This window comes from Panthera uncia, assembly GCF_023721935.1.
Source record: "Panthera uncia isolate 11264 chromosome A3 unlocalized genomic scaffold, Puncia_PCG_1.0 HiC_scaffold_11, whole genome shotgun sequence".
In the NCBI taxonomy this organism is placed as follows: domain Eukaryota; kingdom Metazoa; phylum Chordata; class Mammalia; order Carnivora; family Felidae; genus Panthera; species Panthera uncia.
In genome coordinates, this window is record NW_026057578.1 from 3,106,231 (window position 1) to 3,124,781 (window position 18,551).

Here is an 18,551-nt window from a genome sequence, read left to right on the forward strand (position 1 = left end):
CCCACTGGACAGGCTAGAGCACACACCTTACCAGCAGGGTGGAGGTCCCTGGGCGCGGCTGTCTAAATTTCAGCTGCTAAGCTGCGGGCAGGTGAGTACTGTGTGCACACTCTGACGGGCAGATTGAATGGTCCGCAGTGTAAATGGTCAGCAAAGGGAAAGTTCACAGCTCAGATCTGCTGGGGCCAACTTTAAAGGATGGGGAGGCTCAATTTCCATACTGCACACCTGGAAAGATGAGAGGATTTATTTCTGATTCGCACGAGGACAGAGTCTGGAGAGCACGGAAGGACCAAGAGACAGATCTCTACAAGGAAGTCCCTCCATGTCTGGGTCCTTTGTTCTCGTTAGGACGTCCACAAGAGCCCCTTTGATAACCCTCATGTTAAAAGGTGGGGGTAATTCCTGTCTCCTTAAGCATGGGGTGTACTTAGTGGCTTGCTTGTAATGAACAGAATGTGCTAGAATGTGGATCCTCCGGGAGCTGGCTGTGTGGTGAGGACTGGAGATGCTCGACTATCTGGAATCTCCTCCTTCATGAGACACAGGCTCAGCAAACATTCACTGAGTACTGACCGTGTTCCAGGGACGTGCTCTAGGGACACAGAATCACGCAAGGCGAGGTCCCCGCGAGATGGGCACTGAGACATGAGACAGACGCTGTCACTGGGCTAACCCCTCTGGGTCTAATGGGGTTGCATTAGTAGGTGAAACTCCCCTGCTTATCCCCCCCTTTTCCAGGAGCAACACACAAGGATGGCCCAGAAGCAAACACTGGGCTCAAAGGGGACTTTGCCCTCAGGAGCTGGGGGACAACTCTGCATTAGGACCACTTACCAAGTAACAAGTCCCCTGGTTCCTGCTTGGGGAAAGGCCGGTCCTGCCACACAGAAGGCGGCCAACTCCTAATGTCCCAATTGGAAAAGACACTCCACTTGGTGGGAGAAGATCCCCACCTGAGCATTTGGGGCAGAACAGCCCCAAGGTTGAACTTTCCAGCATCCACAGACACACAAGCAGAGGCCAGGTGACTGCCTGGCAGAGACTTGATGACATTCTTGCAGGGAAGGGGGAACAACTCTATAGTTGTCCTTTATGGGACACGACGGGATCCATGGCCACTGACCTTGAGGAGTGGAGCACTGGAAAAGGTCATGGCAACTGGTGGCCTGGAGTTCTTTTGAGCCCCAAAATTCTATTGAGATAACGTGGACCTGTGAGTCCACACGTGGCTGGAGATGTGCGGGGTGGCTTTGTGCAGAGCACAGGAAGCAAGAGGAAGGAGGAACACAGGGTCAGTGCGTGGGGACGGGGAGAGAAGGGGGGTGCACTTCGAGCAGGGACAGAGGGCCATCTGGGGAGGCATGGACTCTGTCTAGGACATGACGTATAGGGATGAGACTGCGCTGCGTGTCCCCAGCACGCCTCTGCAGTGCCCCACCTCCTCCAACACGGCACTGCTCTAGGGGATTTTCTCAGTGAGCCCTCCACACACTAGTCTGTGTAGCCACTGTAACCAAAGTGCTGAAGCCCAAAACCTGGACGTCACGCTTGCCAGCTCTTCCCGCAGCCTCTAAACCCATCAAACGCTGAGTCCGAGGATTCTGACTCCCAGAAGTCTGGGAAATGTGCCTCTTCTCACCGCCCGCCCCACCACGGCCACCTTCCAATCCAGAGGACCATCACGTCCTCCCCAGCGGCACCCAACTTGTCCCTAGCTTTAATCCAGCCCCTGTGAAGCACCCAGGAACTTTTTAGTGATGGGTTTGGTCATGTCCCTCTGCTGCAGAAACTCCACTGTGCCCTTGCCTGTGGGATCCGAAGAGTGCCAGCTGTGGGAGGAAGGGATTAGTGGGGTAGGACAACAAGTCTGCATGGGGCTCTCCTCTGATGGAGAAAACCCTGGTCCATCGTATCCCGGATGGAGATGCTCGTCAGTGGCGTTGGCAGCCGGCAGCCCAGTAGGGCATTCTGCTCTCCCCAGCCTCACCCCACACACAGCGGTCTCTTCCCCTGACTCCTCCAGGTCTCCTGGCCAATCCCCTTCATGGCCACGCACTCAGGCCAGGCCCCCATGAGCTCGCTGCGTCAGACCATACTCACCTGTACCTATAGCACGTGCCCTTCTCCATAGCACTTGGTCCAATTATCATTTTTTACATGTATTTGTGTGATTTCCTCAAAATTAATCCCTTCCCCTGCTCTGGACTGTATACATCAGAAAGGTGGGAGCTGGGTCTAATTTGCAACTGGATCCCTGGGCCCCAAATGGACTGGACAAGGGTCTGGAACGTCACAGAGGGTCTGCGCTGAGCTTTGGAGCCCTGACGTACCCACACACCTGCAGAAGGCTGTGGTTACATGGATGCTGAAGGCACGACAGTCAGGGGAACGGGGCGGGGGGGGGGGGCTCAGTCATGAGGTCCCTTCTCTTTCTCTCTCCCAGCAGGAGGCCAGCTCAGACCTAGAGAAGGCTGTATGTCTGGGGCTGGGGGGCAGCCCCCTGGGCTCTGAGGACAAAGTGTGACAGCACAGTCATTAACCAAATGGTGTGATCTCCAAGGTGTGCACATAAAAGAATCTGAGGGGCGGCCTGGAGCAGTGATCATGGCAGGCATCCGGAGGAGGCACCCAGGACCCCAGTGGGGGGAGACACTGATAATCCTTATCTCTAACCTGGGCCTCCTTCAGGCCCAGAGCCATTCCAAAGGCCAATAAACCTTTTACATTCTCACTTAAACTCCAATGTGGGGGCATGTGCTCCTTTTGTTTGGCTTTTCAAAGGGAGAAGGACAAGGCTTAAGATAAGGCTTCGGAAGCTGTGAACTTCCTCCAGGGTTAGCAATGACCAGCAGTATTTACTGAGCATTTACTGGAGCCCACCCAGGAGTTACTTTCAGCTCTTGTGGCCACACAGGCATTGCTATTTTCCCAAGGAGGAAAGGGAGGGGTGAGAGTTAAACTTTCGGGGTGCATGCATGGCCGGTAGGCGGCAGGACAGAAGCTGGAGCTGCCCAGCAGCTCCCACAGAACCCGTAGACGTGTGATTGGCCGCTTCCGTGTTACCTGCCGTGCCATCCACGAGGATCTTGCTGTCCAGTGAGGGACACAAGAGAAGAAGTGTCACTGACATTTCACACCAGATGATTCTCTGTCCTGGGGGATGGGGGGGGTGGTGGGGCGGGGGGAGACTGTCACCATCCTGGGCACTACAGGGTGGTTATCAGCATCCCTGGTCTTTACCCACTAGATGCCAGGACCACCTCCCCTCCAGTTATGACCATGGAAAGTGTCTCCAGACATTGTCACACATCCCCTGGGGCAGGGGCAGGGGCAGAGTCACACCCTGCTGACAGCCCCTGACACTGGGACCATGTGAGTTTTGCAAAGTAGAGACAAACTTCTAGAATGTTCTGCAAAGGAAGGCCCTGCCTTCTTATAATGGTGTGCAACAGCACACATTTTAAGAACCCCGAAACCTGAGCTCTCCATGCCGTCCTGGAAATTGACATGAGGGAACAGGATTTGGGGTGAAGAGAGTTTTTGAAAACGCAGATTAGTTTTCTCTCTCTGCAACCACACTCCTAGGGAAGACTCCACGCCCTAAATAACTCAAGGTGTGCCCTCCATCTGTTCCTTGGGGCCTCTTCCCATAATATGACTCCCATATTTAGGTGCCCATGTGTATTTTTTATCAATCCTGGGGTTATGTATGCACGCATGTACCTGTGGGCTTAATGTCTGTCTCTTCTCTCAAATGGAAAATCCATTGGAAAGAGCCCTGTGTCAAATCCTTCGTGGCCCAGGGTCAAGCCTTGCACTGATCAGCAACTCAGTAATATTGTTGAGTAGATCTCTGGGCATTGATTCTTTCAAATTCTTCCCCAAATCATCAGGATAAGTTATAAATATCCAAGTGTACACACTCACAAGTCACAACGTGGTATTTACAGAGAAGGGGGTAAGAACCTCACAAATGTAAAACCTGGGTAAATTTAGCTCCAACCTAATGGCCGTGTCATTGATTTTTGTCACACTTCACATCTTCTATTTTAGAAATAATAGTCATCAGCTCCTGTAATCAGAAGTCTCCCTGTAAACTTACTGATTTGGGGGGTACTTGTTGTTTTTGAAATAACACCTGCAGAACAATCATTAGAACCTTGATTAATTCTGTGCGACACAAGGAAAAAAATGAAATACATCTTTTAAAAAGCTGCAGGGTTTTTGGTGTGAATAATTTTCATAGAGTATTCTAATAAGGGAATATACTGCTACATAGGAAACAGTACAAATATTAGAAGAGGTTGTGCATGTGCTTGTGTGGGGGGTGCTGTGCGTATATAGTGTATAAACGTATGTGTTTACAAAAAAGTAGATAAACTATTGCGGAGAAAAATCAGAAAACTCTTGGTATCTTGCAGAAGATGATCAGGTTGACGTTGGTTTAAAAATTCTCCCAATTCAACAATATGGTGGAGGAAAAACAAGAATGCCCAGGCGTTATGTTTAGATATGACAGAGAAGGTGAATTTACTTTGTTTCTTCCAGCTTCTTAAGAAATACCCCAAAGCTAGGAATTAAAGTCATAAGGAGACTCTGTGTACCAAAGAAATAGAGTCTTGAGTGATGGCTCCATTGGGGAAGCCAGACCATCCCCTGCATGACCACTGGTGAAGGGGCCTCCCGGAGAGCCCCCCACACGGAGGGAGAGCCACAGATGACCAGGAAGACCCCCTCTCCCTCAGCAGGCTACCCCGAGTGGGGGCTGTCAGTGATGCCCCAAATGCGTGTGGAGAGCACTCCTGGTGAGGTGGGAGTACTTCACACTACATGCTCCTGCTGGACACACACACACACACACACACACACACCTTTACTTTGGGTCTATTTTGGCCACTGTAATATTAACAAACTGATAAACTGGGAGGGAAAACCAGACACTGATTTCTCAGGGGCTCTCTTCCACTGAAGCCCTCCCAACCCATTTCACGATGTGCCAGAGATTTCATCAAAGTTAATGAAGAAGCAGCATGAAGGGCCAGCTGGCTTCCGGACTCGGCTTCCACTCCTACCCAAGGAGCTTCAGCCTGTTAAGATCCGGAGGGAATCCTGTTTGGAGCGTCCGAGGGGCTGTGGGGCTGCACAGAGATTCGTCTTAATTAGGCCAAATTCAGGTTCAATCACAACACCCCTTCTTACCCATTTCACACACTTTAGAAAAGAAGCTTCGTTTTTAATCACCAGAGGAAGGCTGCACGGAACCAGGGTATGCCTGAAGCATAGAACCTGCTCCCATCTCAGGTGCGACTAGGAGATTTGGGCAACAATGGGGCAGATTCAACACGAGGAGAGCATGTGGCCACCCTGGAGAGAGGTCATGTGTTTACTTACCTGGAATGAGTTTACACCCCAGACTGAGCAAGTGGGCTCACCCCCACTCGGGGACTCAGACTGTTATCCCCTCGTCAGGCAGATTCCCAGGGTCTGGGCCTCTTAGGTGGGAACAACGGACACTTTGTTCGTCTGTCCGGTAAGTTAATATTCCACAAAATGAACGTGGGAAATCAGGCCATCTCGCGGGTGTTTTAGAAACCTGCCGTGCCATGGCTCCGCGCTCTTTCCAGTTCGCTCTGGTGCTAACTCAGGGTTTCCCTGCCCCGGAGGGAATGTGTGTGTCATGGTGACAGCACCGCTAGCTGTGTCCTCTCACTCTGCAAGCCTCAGGGTGCTTCTGCTACCCACGGACCATCCCCCCCCCCCGCCACCCCACAGTTGCTCACAGCGTCGTGTTCCCCAACTCACCCTCGGAGTCCATCCAGGCCGACAAACGATGTCAGACGTGGGGATGGCTGCTCCCAAGCTACAGGGGTTTGAGTCCCTGATGCTCAAGGACCTCTCCTCCTCCTACTCTTCCTTCTTTTTAAGAATCCACATGTAAGTGATACCATGCAGTATCCATCTTTCTTTTTCTGGCTTATTTCACTGATCATAATGCCTCCAGGTTCATCCATGTGGCCACACACGGCAGGATTTCCTTCCCTGTTATGGCTCCGTGAGATTCCATTGTGCATAATGGAATATTACATATGTCATATACAAAGAAATATTATATATCTGGAGATGCCCATTCATTCAACAGACACAGGTGGTTCCCTATGCATCCCAACCGCTGTGCATACATATTATCACAGAAACAGAGGTAGACTGGTGGATACAAGGGACCAGGGTGAGGGCGTTGGGGAGAGGCCGGACAAAGGGCGCAGAGGAGTAAGTTCTGGGGTCGACTGCAGTTAACAATACCATATCCTATACTTGACACTTGTTAACAGAGTAGACCGTAAGCATCCCCATAAAGACAATGCTATGTGAGGGAGGTGATGGATGTGTTCGTTCACACAATAGGTTGTGGTGAATGTTTCTCAGGACAGAACACAGTCATGGATGTTAATGTTAAGAAAGGGCTATCCCCTCCCTGGAAGAAACAACCGCAATGGGAAAGAAAGTCGTGTCACCCCCCGCCCTTGCCCTCTGTCGCCTACCTCTCTTCTCTCTTCTTCGATGTAAGCCTGGGTGCATGAAGCTCTTCCTGGAGTAGGCACAGAGTGCCTGCTGCTAACTGACTAATCTGAATCAGCTACTCCAGAAGAGGAAAACAGTGGGTCAGCACCCCCAGCGGTGGTGCAGGGACCAAGCCCCTGTGCACAGACCCTGCTCCTGAACCTGTCCCTTCCAAGGCTGGATGAGACCCTGATGCAAAGAAGCAGTGGGCCAGAAACGGCCAACTGTGAGTGCAAACAGCACGAAGATCAGAGCTGGATGCAGGGCTTCAACCCGTGAACCGTGAGCCAAAGTCAGATGCTTAACTGACTAAGCCACCCAGGTGCCCCAGGCATTGGCTCATTTTTAAGCACATGACATCAGAGTCCAGAATGCTACTAAAGACAACTGCACAGTGAAAGTTCCAAAACAGAAGAAACTTCTAGAGCCAGGCCTGGTGAGGAGGGCCCTGTTACAGATGAGAAGCCGGAGCGAGCCACTCTTCCTGGTATCTGCGGGCACGGTTCATCTGCACGTTCAGCCAGCAGATGCTCACTGACACGCCCCACCGGGCTAGGTCCTTGGCTCTGTGCAGTGGGAGGGACAAAGATGAATGTGACTTAGTGCCCGCCTTAAGATGCCCCCCATCTAACTCGACAGACACATCCTCAGGGTTCGTGAAACCCTTGCATTAAACTACTCTTTTCTGTGGAGAACGATTTAAATGCTTACTCTATGTGTGGGTGGTGTCCCTGTCCACTGGCTGTCATCTGAAGAGCTAACCTTTCTAGAAGAGCCCACTGTGAAGAGTAATGTGGGTGGGTCTCATTATTCCTATTACATCCCCCCCAACTCCCCCTCCACCAGCAGAATTGTGTTCTGGACACTGATGCTTGGAGAAGCATGACTTTGACACGGCCTGCCCACCAATGTGCAATCAATCCCCATGTTTCCAAGAGACTGGACAGCGGGCCTGGGGTGGAGCTGTGGCAGGGGGCTATCTTGAGCTACTTTATTGTTTTTTTAAATATATCGTCAAGTTAGCTAACATACAGCGTATACAGTGTGCTTTTGGTTTGGGGGGTAGATTCCCATGATTCATCGCTTACATACAACACCCAGTGCTTATCCCAACAAGCGCCATCCTCAATGCCCATCACCCATTTCCCCTCTCCCCCGCCCTCCCTTCAAACTTCAATACCACCTCACACCAGTCAGAGTGGCCAAAATGAACAAATCAGGAGACTCTAGATGCTGGAGAGGACGTGAAGAAACGGGAACCCTCTCGCACCGCTGGTGGGAATGCAAACTGGCGCACCCACTCTGGAAAACAGTGTGGAGGTTCCTCAAAAAATTAAAAATAGAACCACCCTACAACCTAGTAATAGCAGTACTAGGAATTTACCCAAGGGATACAGGAGTGCTGATGCACAGGAACACATGTACCCCAAAGTTTAGAGCAGCGCCTTCAACAACAGCCAAATTATGGGAAGAGCCCAAATGTCCATCAACTGATGAGTGGATAAAGAAGATGTGGTTTATATGTACAATGGAATAATACTACTTGGCAATGAGGAAGAAAGAGCTACTTTAAACAAAGACTGGTCTTCAGTGTGTGTGAGTGGTTCTCTGGGACAGGAGGTGTGTAAACGTGGCCTCTGGCCAGACTCCAGCCACGAGGCAATGAACACCCTCCGGGGTTCCCCAAAGCCCACCAGGCTGTCACAAATGGCTACAGAAAATTAAGCGGTTCTAGATCTCCCAGAGGTTCTCCTTGTGGGTACACAAGATAAATCAAGTGAAGATAATATGGTTTTTTTTCCAGAGCTACGTCGTTAGTAGAAATATTTCCTAAATTTTATCTTTTAACTTGAATAGTTATTTCATGGCCATCAAAGGCTTCTCAAGCACTTTTTAGAGATGATTTTGTCTCAGAACAGAATTTCATGCCCCATTATCTTGCAATGATTGTAACTTTTACATGATCATTATTCACTTTTTTTTTTAATGGGGGCATTGGGGCACAGGCAGCATTGTGAAAACACTAAGTTGTTTGCCTTACAGATGGGTTCAGAGTTGAGTGCTTCTGAAGGTGCACCTATCCTGTTTCCAACGCTGGTAATGAGAATATTGTTAAATAAAGGTAGAAATTAAAAATTCAGAATATATTTTACATAATTAGTATTTTAAACTTGTGTGATTTACGCACCATTTTAAAGAATGCTTTGCCATACTGTAATTCCCACCATAAATCTCGCCCGTAATATATACATTAAAGCACTCTGAGATTGCTCTAGAATGTGAATTACTAAGTGCTGATGAATAATTTTGAATAATGTGACTGCTTTCACCATTGAGTGGAAAATTAAGATTGTGGTATTGCTCTATTTAGAAATGATTGGTTTGCAAGAGTGAAACTCACAGCTGTTGGCCTCCTCTGAATGATGGTGCTTCCAGAACAGAGCAGAAACTAAGACTCGCTTGCAGGGTTTATCACGCTAAAATGTTCCTACGGCAAAATAATGTTTGCTTCTAGGTGCCCAGACGACCAGTAAATCTTGGACATCTCCAGGGGAAGGCTGGAGAGCCCTTGTCATGGTGTATGAGGGTGTGGGGGGGGGGGCGCATCCATGGGTGCCTGGCCACACGAACTCCATGATCATTCTGTCTGGTTTGTGACGACAGGAGGTGGGCACTAAGGCGAGGGCATGGCCTCGCATGGCCCAGGGCTCCACTCTGGTCCAATGGAGTGCTTTCCCAGGACAGAGGGCTTTCCTGGGACCCCAGACTTTCAGTGCTAAAACCAGAGAAGAGTCTGGGCCCAGCGGGGACTTCTGGTCACCCTAGATGACGATGATGATGTTGGTGACAAAGAACAGCACAATGATGGTTTTAATAATACTAGTGACAGCAACTGCTAACACATGCATGGCTCCAGCTATGGGCTGGCCCTGTTCTAAACATTTCAGAATGTTAACCTCTTCGACCCTCACAACGATCTCATGCAACACGTATGACTGTTTCTCACTTTACCAATGAGGACAGTGGGGTTCAGGTAAATTAGGTAACTTCTCTAAAGTTACACTTAATAAATAAAGGGGAGTTGGTGCAAACCCTGATGGTTTGGGTCTAATGTCCAGGCTCTTGATCACTTTGCTGATATATATTTTTTTTATTTTTTAATGTTTATTTTTGAGAGACAGTGAGAGAGAGAGAGAAAGAGACAGAGGGAGATATAGAATCTAAAGCAGGCTCCAGGCTCTGAGCTGTCAGCACAGAGCCTGACGCGGAGCTCAAATTCACAAAGCAGTGAGATCACGACCTGAGCCAAAGTCAGATGCTCAACCAACTGAGTCACCCAGGTGCCCCTCCCTTTGCTAATATTAAAGCAGCAAGAACAACCACCAGTTCTTGACTGTTTAATATGAATTGCGTTCTTTGCTGGATATTTGATATACTTTGCATGCTTAATGTTCACAAATGTTGTGCAAGGCGCAAATTTATGTCCTGGCATAGAAAGATGTGCCCAAGGTCACACTATTGGTGAGCGAGGCCAAGACTGGACCCACATCTCATGGACTCTAACCACGAGCTGATCTGATGCGGCAGGGGCCCCTCCTGATTGCACTGCCAGCAATCACTCCACACGGCCACACACTCACCGTTCAATGGCACACACAGCTGGTGTCTCTTGAAAATGTTCTTGAAAAAGCAGTAGAGATTATTAGTTTGGGGGTATATTAATTTTATGATATCTCACAACTTGACTACATACCCTTTTGCTGCCCATGTGACAGAAAGTACTTCTGGAACACATCTGCAGCAATGGCAGCTGTCTAAGAAAATACATTTGTGTGATTGTGTGAGTTGCTAACTAAACTGATGCCTTTTTGGAGACCATTACTCTTACTTGAAAAACAAAAAAATGACTGAGAGACAAATCGTGGTGTTTCAGACCCAGGTCTATGGAACCGGTATCAGAATTAGAATGTGGAACACGTCGGGGCGCCTGGGTAACTCAGTTGGTTAAGCGACCATCTTCGGCTCAGGTCATGATCTTGCGGTTCGTGAGTTCAAGACCTGCATCACGCTCTGTGCTGACAGCTTAGAGCCTGGAGCCTGCTTCGGATTCTGTGTCTCCCTCTCTCTCTGCCCCTCCTCTACTCACATTCTGTTTCTTTCTCTCAAAAATAAATAAAAATTTAAAAATGAAAAAAAGAAGATTTTGGAAAACTTCCATTTTTCTCCATGAACTTTACAGCTTCCCAATACTTAATGATTTTTCTGAATAAGTCAGTGGTGATATTGATGAACATGAGATTTTGATATTGTATAATGGTCTATGTCCACATTTGGGAGATCTGCCCCAAGACTCACCAGCACTAACGCACACAGAGTCCGACGACATCAGCATGTTTAAATACGCCAGGGTACACTTGTGGGTTTATTACAACACCCGAGGTCATCAGTGCACAGTTTGGGAATTACAAAACCGTCCAAATACATAAATGAATACTAGAAGATACGAGCAGCATTAGCAAACACCTTGACTTCATGGATCTTATAGAACACCACACTCAACAACCACAGAAGGCATGTTCTTTACAAGGGCATGCAGTGAGCTCCACGAGACAGACCGCACACTGGGCCACAGATTAAGTATCAGTTAACTTAAAAGTACTGAGATATACTGAGTATGTTCTCTGACTCCAACGGAATTAAATTAAAAATCAATAACAAGATTCCTAGAAAACACAATTCCGTATTTGGAAATTAAACAACACACCTCTAATTAATCCATGGGTCAAGGGAAAAATCAGGAAGTATTTCAAAATCAAATGGAAACAAACATACAACCTATCAGATAAGGTGGTACTTGAGGGAAATGGATAGCCTTAAATGTTTATATTAGAAAAGAAGAAAGGTCTAAAATTGATGACCTAAACTTCCACCTGTGGATACCCAGAAAACAGAGTGCTGAGTAAATACAGGAATTATAAGGATAACGATAAAAATCCAGGACGCAGGAACCAGATGAGCAATAGAGACATTTCATAGTGCCCAAACTTGGTTCTTTGAAAAGGTGAACAAAACTGGTCTTACCTGAACTGGTCCACAGAGAAAGAGAGAGACACACACTCCCGATACCAGAGATAAAGGGAGTATGGCCTTCACTTGTATTCTACAAGTGTACACGGGAAATACGGAATACTGGAAGTAACATCGCATGAATGAAATCTGAAAGCTTAGACGAATTGGACAAAGTCCCTGAAAATGCAAATTTAGCACAATTGAGACAAGATGCAGCAGAAACTCTGGATAGATCTCTGTCTTTTAAAAGGAACTGAATTTGATAGCAAAACCATGTGTAAAGAGAAAACCTCAAGGCCACATGGTTTCACTGGTGAATTTTATCAAATATTTAAAGAAGAGGGGTGCCGGGTGGCTCAGTCAGTTAAGTGTCTGACTTCAGCTCAGGTCATGATCTCACGGTTCGTGAGTTCGAGCCCCGTGTCGGGCTCTGTGCTGACAGTTCGGAGCCTGGAGCCTGCTTTGGATTCTGTGTCTCCCTCTCTCTCTGCCTCTCCCCTGCTCGCACTCTGTGTATGTGTGTGTCTGTCTCTCTCAAAAAAAAATAAACATTAAAAAAAGGTTAAGGGAGAAATAGCACAATTTGTACATAATTTTTATAGAAAATAATAATGTGAGGATAATAATTTCCAAATAATGTTATGAGGATAGCACAGCCCTGACATCAAAAATTGACAAAGATGATATAAAAAGGAAAATTACAGACCGATATCCCTCGTGAACGTAACACTCCTTGGCCAACATGAACACCCTGAATGCAGAAATACACAAACTGGGAGGCATGTCACAACTAAATGTGGTTTATCCCTGGATCACAAATACATCTTCACATTCCAGAGTCAACATAATTTACCCTATCAGTACGATAAAGAAGAAAACATTTGACAAAATTCAATGCTTATTTATGATTCAGAACTGTCAGCAACCTGTCAGAAACAGAAAGGAGCCTCCTTGATCTACTGAAGAGCATCTCAGAAACCCTACTGCTAACGTCATACCTGTGAGCTATGAAACGCTAGCGCACCTGAGATCAGGAGCAAGGCAGACATACCCGCTTCCGCCACCTCTGCTCTACATGAGACGACAGTGTTGGGCCAGAGAGTGGGACAAAGACTGCTTCAGAGACAATCCTAAGGAATCTATAAAAAACCCTGTTAGACCTAATAAGACAATTTGGCAGAATCACAGGATACAAGCTCACCACAAAAAAAAAAAAAAAATCAATTGTACTTAGCAAACAAGTAGAATATTAAGTTTAAAACTTTAAATAACAAACTCACAATATTCCATTTATAATAGAAACATGGTTAGAAATAAATTTGACGAAATGCACATGACATATACATTGATAGCTTTCAAATATAGCTGACAGAAATTAAATAAGTCCTAAATAAATGAAAACATATAGCATGCACATGTACTTGGAAGACTTGATAATGTTAAGATATCAATTCTTTCTAAACTGATCTATAAATTCAACAAGATTTCAAGCATATCTTAGAAGAATTTTCTGAGAAACTGACCAGCTTATTTAAAAATGTCTGTGCAGATGTGAATAATTTAGAATCACCAAAGCAATCTCAAAAAATAAGAACAAAATTGAAAGGCACCTGACTTCAAGACTTACTATAATGAAAAACACAAGAAATAAGGTGCTGGTGAAGATGTGGAGAAAAGAGAGCTTCGTGCACTATTGGTGGGAATGCAAACTGGTGCAGCCACTGTGGCGAACAGCATGGAGGTTCCTTGAACAATTAAAAGTAGAACTACCGTGGGGTACCTGGGTGGCTCAGTCGGTTGAGTGTCTGACTGGCTCAGGTTTGTGAGTTCGAGCCCCACATCGGGCTCTGTGAGGACAGCACGGAGCCTGAAGGCTGCTTCGGATTCTGTGTCTCCCTCTCTCTCTGCCCCTCCCCTGCTCACACTCTGTCTCTCTTTCTCTGTCTCTCTCAAGAATAAATAAACGTTAAAAAAAATAAAAATAAAATAGAACTACCATATGATCTAGTAATTTCTACTGCTGGATATTTACCCAAATAAAATCAAAAAGATACATGTCTATTGCAGCATTTACAATAGCCAAGATACGGAAGCGGCCCAAGTGTCCATCAATAGATGAGTGGATACAGAAGACGTGGTCTATGTACATATATGTATACATGTATATATGTGTATATGCTATATATACATATACATAGAATGGAACTTTACTCAGCCATAAAAAAGAATGAAATCTTGCCATTTGCAACAACATGGACGGAGCTAGAAAGTATAATGCTAACTGAACTAAGTCAGTCAGAGAAAGACAAATACCATATGATTTCACTCATGTGGAGTTTAAGAAACAAATGAACAAAGAAAAAAAGAGACAAACAAAAAACCAGACTCTTAACTTTAGACAACAAACTGACGGTCACCAGAAAGGACGCGGGCAATGGGATTGGTGAGACAGGTGATGGGGATGGAGAGTATACTTATGATGAGCACGGAGTCATGTACAGAGATGTGAATCACTCACTCTACGGTACACCTGAAACTCCAATGAGAAATGACCACACCCTCTCGAAATGACTACCACTGAAAAGAATGGCAACATTAAATGCTGATGGGTGTGTCGAAGGACTGGGGCTCTCACACGTTGTTGGTCAGTGTTTCATCCATCTATATTATATATATATATATATATATAGTTTATTTACTTATTTTGAGAGAGAGAGAGAGAGCACATGAGCAGGGGAGGGACAGAGAAATATGGAGAGAGAGGACCCAAAGTGGGCTATGCACTAAAGAGCAGAGAGCCCGACGCAGGGCTCAAACTTAAGAACTGAGAGATCATGACTTGAGCCCAAGTCACATGCCTCACCGACTGAGCCCCCAGGTGCCCCAACTGTCGGTCAGTGTTTCTAATGAAGCTACATATGTACAGCGTGACCTGGCAATTCTGCGGCCCAAGCATTTTCCCAAGAAAAAATAAAAACAGGTGTCCACAAAAGACTTACACACCCCATAGCTTTATTCGCCGGAGCCAAAAACTAAAAATAATCTTGACATCAGTGAATGGGAGAATGGATAAACACTCCGTGTGTCTATCTACACAATGACTGGGGCTCAGTAACTTAATTGAACAGAGTAGGTACATAACTTGACTGAATCCTGAAAATCATTATGCCAAGTGAAACAAGTCTACAGAAAACAGCACGCAGTATGGTACCATTTATTCAAAGTTCTAGAACAGGCAAAAACAATCTACGGTGGAAAATAACCAGCAAGCGGCTGCTTCCGGGGAGTGGGCAGGGAGCGGGAAGTGATGGGAGATGGGCAGAAGGGAACTTTCCGTGGTGAGGGGGATGTTCAGCATCTCGCCAGGAGTCTGGGTTACTTACACACGTGCATTTGTCAGAGCGAAATGGAATGATTCACTTAAAATGTGTGCGTTTAGTTTTATGCAAATTTTACCTCAAAAGAAAAAAATCTAAATCAATATAAAATCTAGTTTATGACACGTATATTGAAGAATCCAGGGAAATGTGCACTGACTTCCACAAGTGACTCTGAAATACATAAAAAGCATATGATGGTTTGATGCTTGGAGGGGATAGAGAGATGGACGAAGCTGTGATAAAACAAGAATAGTAAAAGCTCCATGGAGGAATCTCGTGCAGGCCTTCACCGTAAAATTCCGTCAGCTCTTCCGTACGTGTGAAGTTTGTTCGGTGGAACGTTGGAGGGGAAACAAAGTAGTGGCTGAACGCATACGGGGCTCAGGCACTTGTGTCCCGCTCCGCTGGATGCAGCCGGCTCTGCAGACGGTGGCCCTGAGCCCTGAGCCCACCAGAGATGCCCTGTGGCCGGGCAACCTGCTCGGTGCTCCCTGGTCGTCGTCCTCCCTCAGAGGGGTGCACAGCCACGCGGGCAGGTGGGGTCCGGCACGGACGCCAAGTCATGAGAACACGGGCTCTGAAATCTGATCTCCGGGGTGGGGACTTAGTTCCATTTCTGATGAGCTGTTCAATCTCAAGCCGGTGATGTAAACCCTCTGTGCCAGAGTTTCACTGTCTGCCACGTGTGGGTAACACAGCGCCCTCCTCCTCAGGTTGTCACGAAAAATGTACCAAACCAATGCATTTAAGTGACTAAGGACAGTGAGTAGCACCATCGTCATTGTCACTGTCGCTCTGTGACTCTCATATCCTCTCCGTTCACCTCCGACACAAGGACACACAAGCACTCCCCAACTCCTTCAGCCAACATCCTAATTCCCCATAAAAGTAACCTCAGAAAATGGATGCCTGTGCCAGCAGCCAGCCCGCCTCTGCCCTCAACATGCTCAATCCCAGCATTTATGCGGACACTGGGTGCAGCTCCTGGCTTCTCTCTTCCAGTAACCTCACCCTCCAGGCCTCAGCCACCCATCCCCACGGCTCTCTCCCGACCCTGTGGCTGGTGAAGCCACACCACCTCCAAACGATCGCGTGGAGCACAGCACTCTCCAAACACCACATGTATCTAGACACGTATCAGAGCGACTCACCCGCTCTGCTCATTTTACAGCCAAACCCCAGCCATTTCTGAGTCTCTGAGACGCAGATCCGGGGGCCTGTCTGCTGTCCCTCGCCTTCCTTCCTCATGCAGCTTGATCCCTCCGAGGAGTCAACCCCCTTGGCCTCTGCCCACGAGGCCTATGTCCCCAGAAGACCCCTGCCCTGATTAACCCAAATGCTCTGCCTACGTGTGCCTGCACCCACCCAGCTGACCGTGGCAGTAGGCCAGCACAGGCATGCGTCCAGGTCGCTCTGGGACTCAAGGCCGCCCATCTTGCAAGGGCCAGGGGGCTGCTGGCCTCCCCTCTCCCCATGATGGCCTTCCCTTCCAGATCGCCAAGGGAGACAGAAGCAACCAGAAAGAGACACAGGTCCTCCCAGCCATCGCTCGCCTGGCACCCGTGTCCCCATGTCTCCTCCGCCTGCTCACCCCTGCAAACACACACCCGTGTGCCCTGCGGAGGCTGGGGACCCTGTGTGGACACCAGAGCCCTGGGCCTCTCACAGCTTCAAGGCCACCTCTCAACCACGGTCATCCTGTCTTTCGTTACCAACTTTCTCCTCTCTACAGAATTCCTTCTGGCCACAGATGTGCCAAAATGCCTCCCACCTTGAACAAACCACGTAAGCTCCCTTCTCCCACAGCAGGTACCTCACTCTCTTCTCCCCTTTATGGAAAAGGTCTCAGAGGCTGTGACCATACTCAATGTCATCACCTCTGTTCCTCCCATTTTCCCTGAAACCTTCCCACAGAAGGGCATTCACACCCCCTACTCCCATCACCTCCTCCAGCAAGACCCGAGGGATCCCATCACCAAATCTCACAGTCAGACTGTCACCAAGGTGGCACCCTGCATGTTCTTTCCTCCGCCCCCAGGGCTCACGCTCACCTGGGACACCTCCTACCCTGACGGTCACTGTTCCGTCCTCTTCTTGCACCACTGCTCATTCCCAGGTGAGCTCGCTCAGGCTACTGGCACCAGCTATGTGTCCATCTCTGTCCTACGGCTCTACCCGCAGCCCACATCACCGACGCAGTCAGACAAACATCCGGGGCACACTTGGCTGTCCCATTTTTATTCCTCCTTTCAATTATACAACACAGACTGATTTAGTACCTACCACGTGCCCCACGTTCTTCTGCACGCTAGACATGTATCAGAGAATAAAACAAACACAACTCCTCACTAATATTCTAGCAGGAGATTCTGTTCTGCTATGAAAGACAATTAACAGCGCAAATGACTAGATTACACGATATGTTAGTGGATAACAAGTAGTACTGAAAACATACCGTGGCCACGGGGCAGGGAGCTGGGGGAGAGGGCAGGAGGATGTAGTGCTTTAGAGGATGGTTCAAGGAGCCCTTGGCAGAAGGTTACACTTTATTTTTATTTTTATTAATTTAATGTTTATTTATTTTTGAGAGAGAGAAACAGAGAGAGTGGGAGCATGGGAGGGGCAGAGAGAGAGGGAGACACAGAATCCAAAGTAGGCTCCAGGCTCTGAGCTGTCAGCCCAGGGCCTGACGTGGGGCTCGAACCCACCAGCCGTGAGATCATGAATGACCTGAGTTAAAGTTGGACACTTAACCCACTGAGCCACCCATGTGCCCCATTTTACATTTTAGAAGAGACTAGGGAGCTGGCAGGAAACTGGCTGGAGAGGAGTGTCGTGGGCAGCTGGAGGCTGCAGGGCAGGGAGGGGTATGGTGCAGAGGTCCCAGAGGCTCATGGTCAGGACTTGGAGAGGAGAGGATTGTAGGGACCCTGACTTCTGCTTAGGGTGACATGAGAGTCCACAGATGGGCTCTGGGCTGAGATACAATGTGGCCCTCGCTGCTCTGCAGGCTGATGGGACATGAACTTGGGTACAGGGGGCGCAGTGAGGATGGCTGGCTGCCATAACCCAGGCAGGAGTGATGTTGGCGGCCCAGGCCAGAGGGGTGGTGCTGTGTGGGGACAGCACGGGGTTCTGGTCCAACCAGATGCGTTGAAGAATCAGCCATGGGAACCTCAGGGGCGTGTTTGTTCTCAGCGTCCCGGTCAGCATCCTCAATCGCCCTTGATTGGCCCATATTATCTCCAATCCAAATATCCACCTTTATCCATCAATCTAGATTGATTTCACAAAAATATTCTACCCCCAAAAAAGAAAACTGCAGAACAACAGAGGATTCCATTTGCGTAAAAGAAAATATTGACTTTTGGGGGGGATGTATGCATACGTGATGAATTATAAGAAAAGCAAAGAAATAATTATAGCATTTGGGGTAACAGGAGAAGGGGTACAGTTGATGGGTGTTCATGGGCTTCCTTGTGTTACCTGAATAGGGTAGAGAATCCACTCATTGTCATTCTTTAAGGAATGCACCCAGTA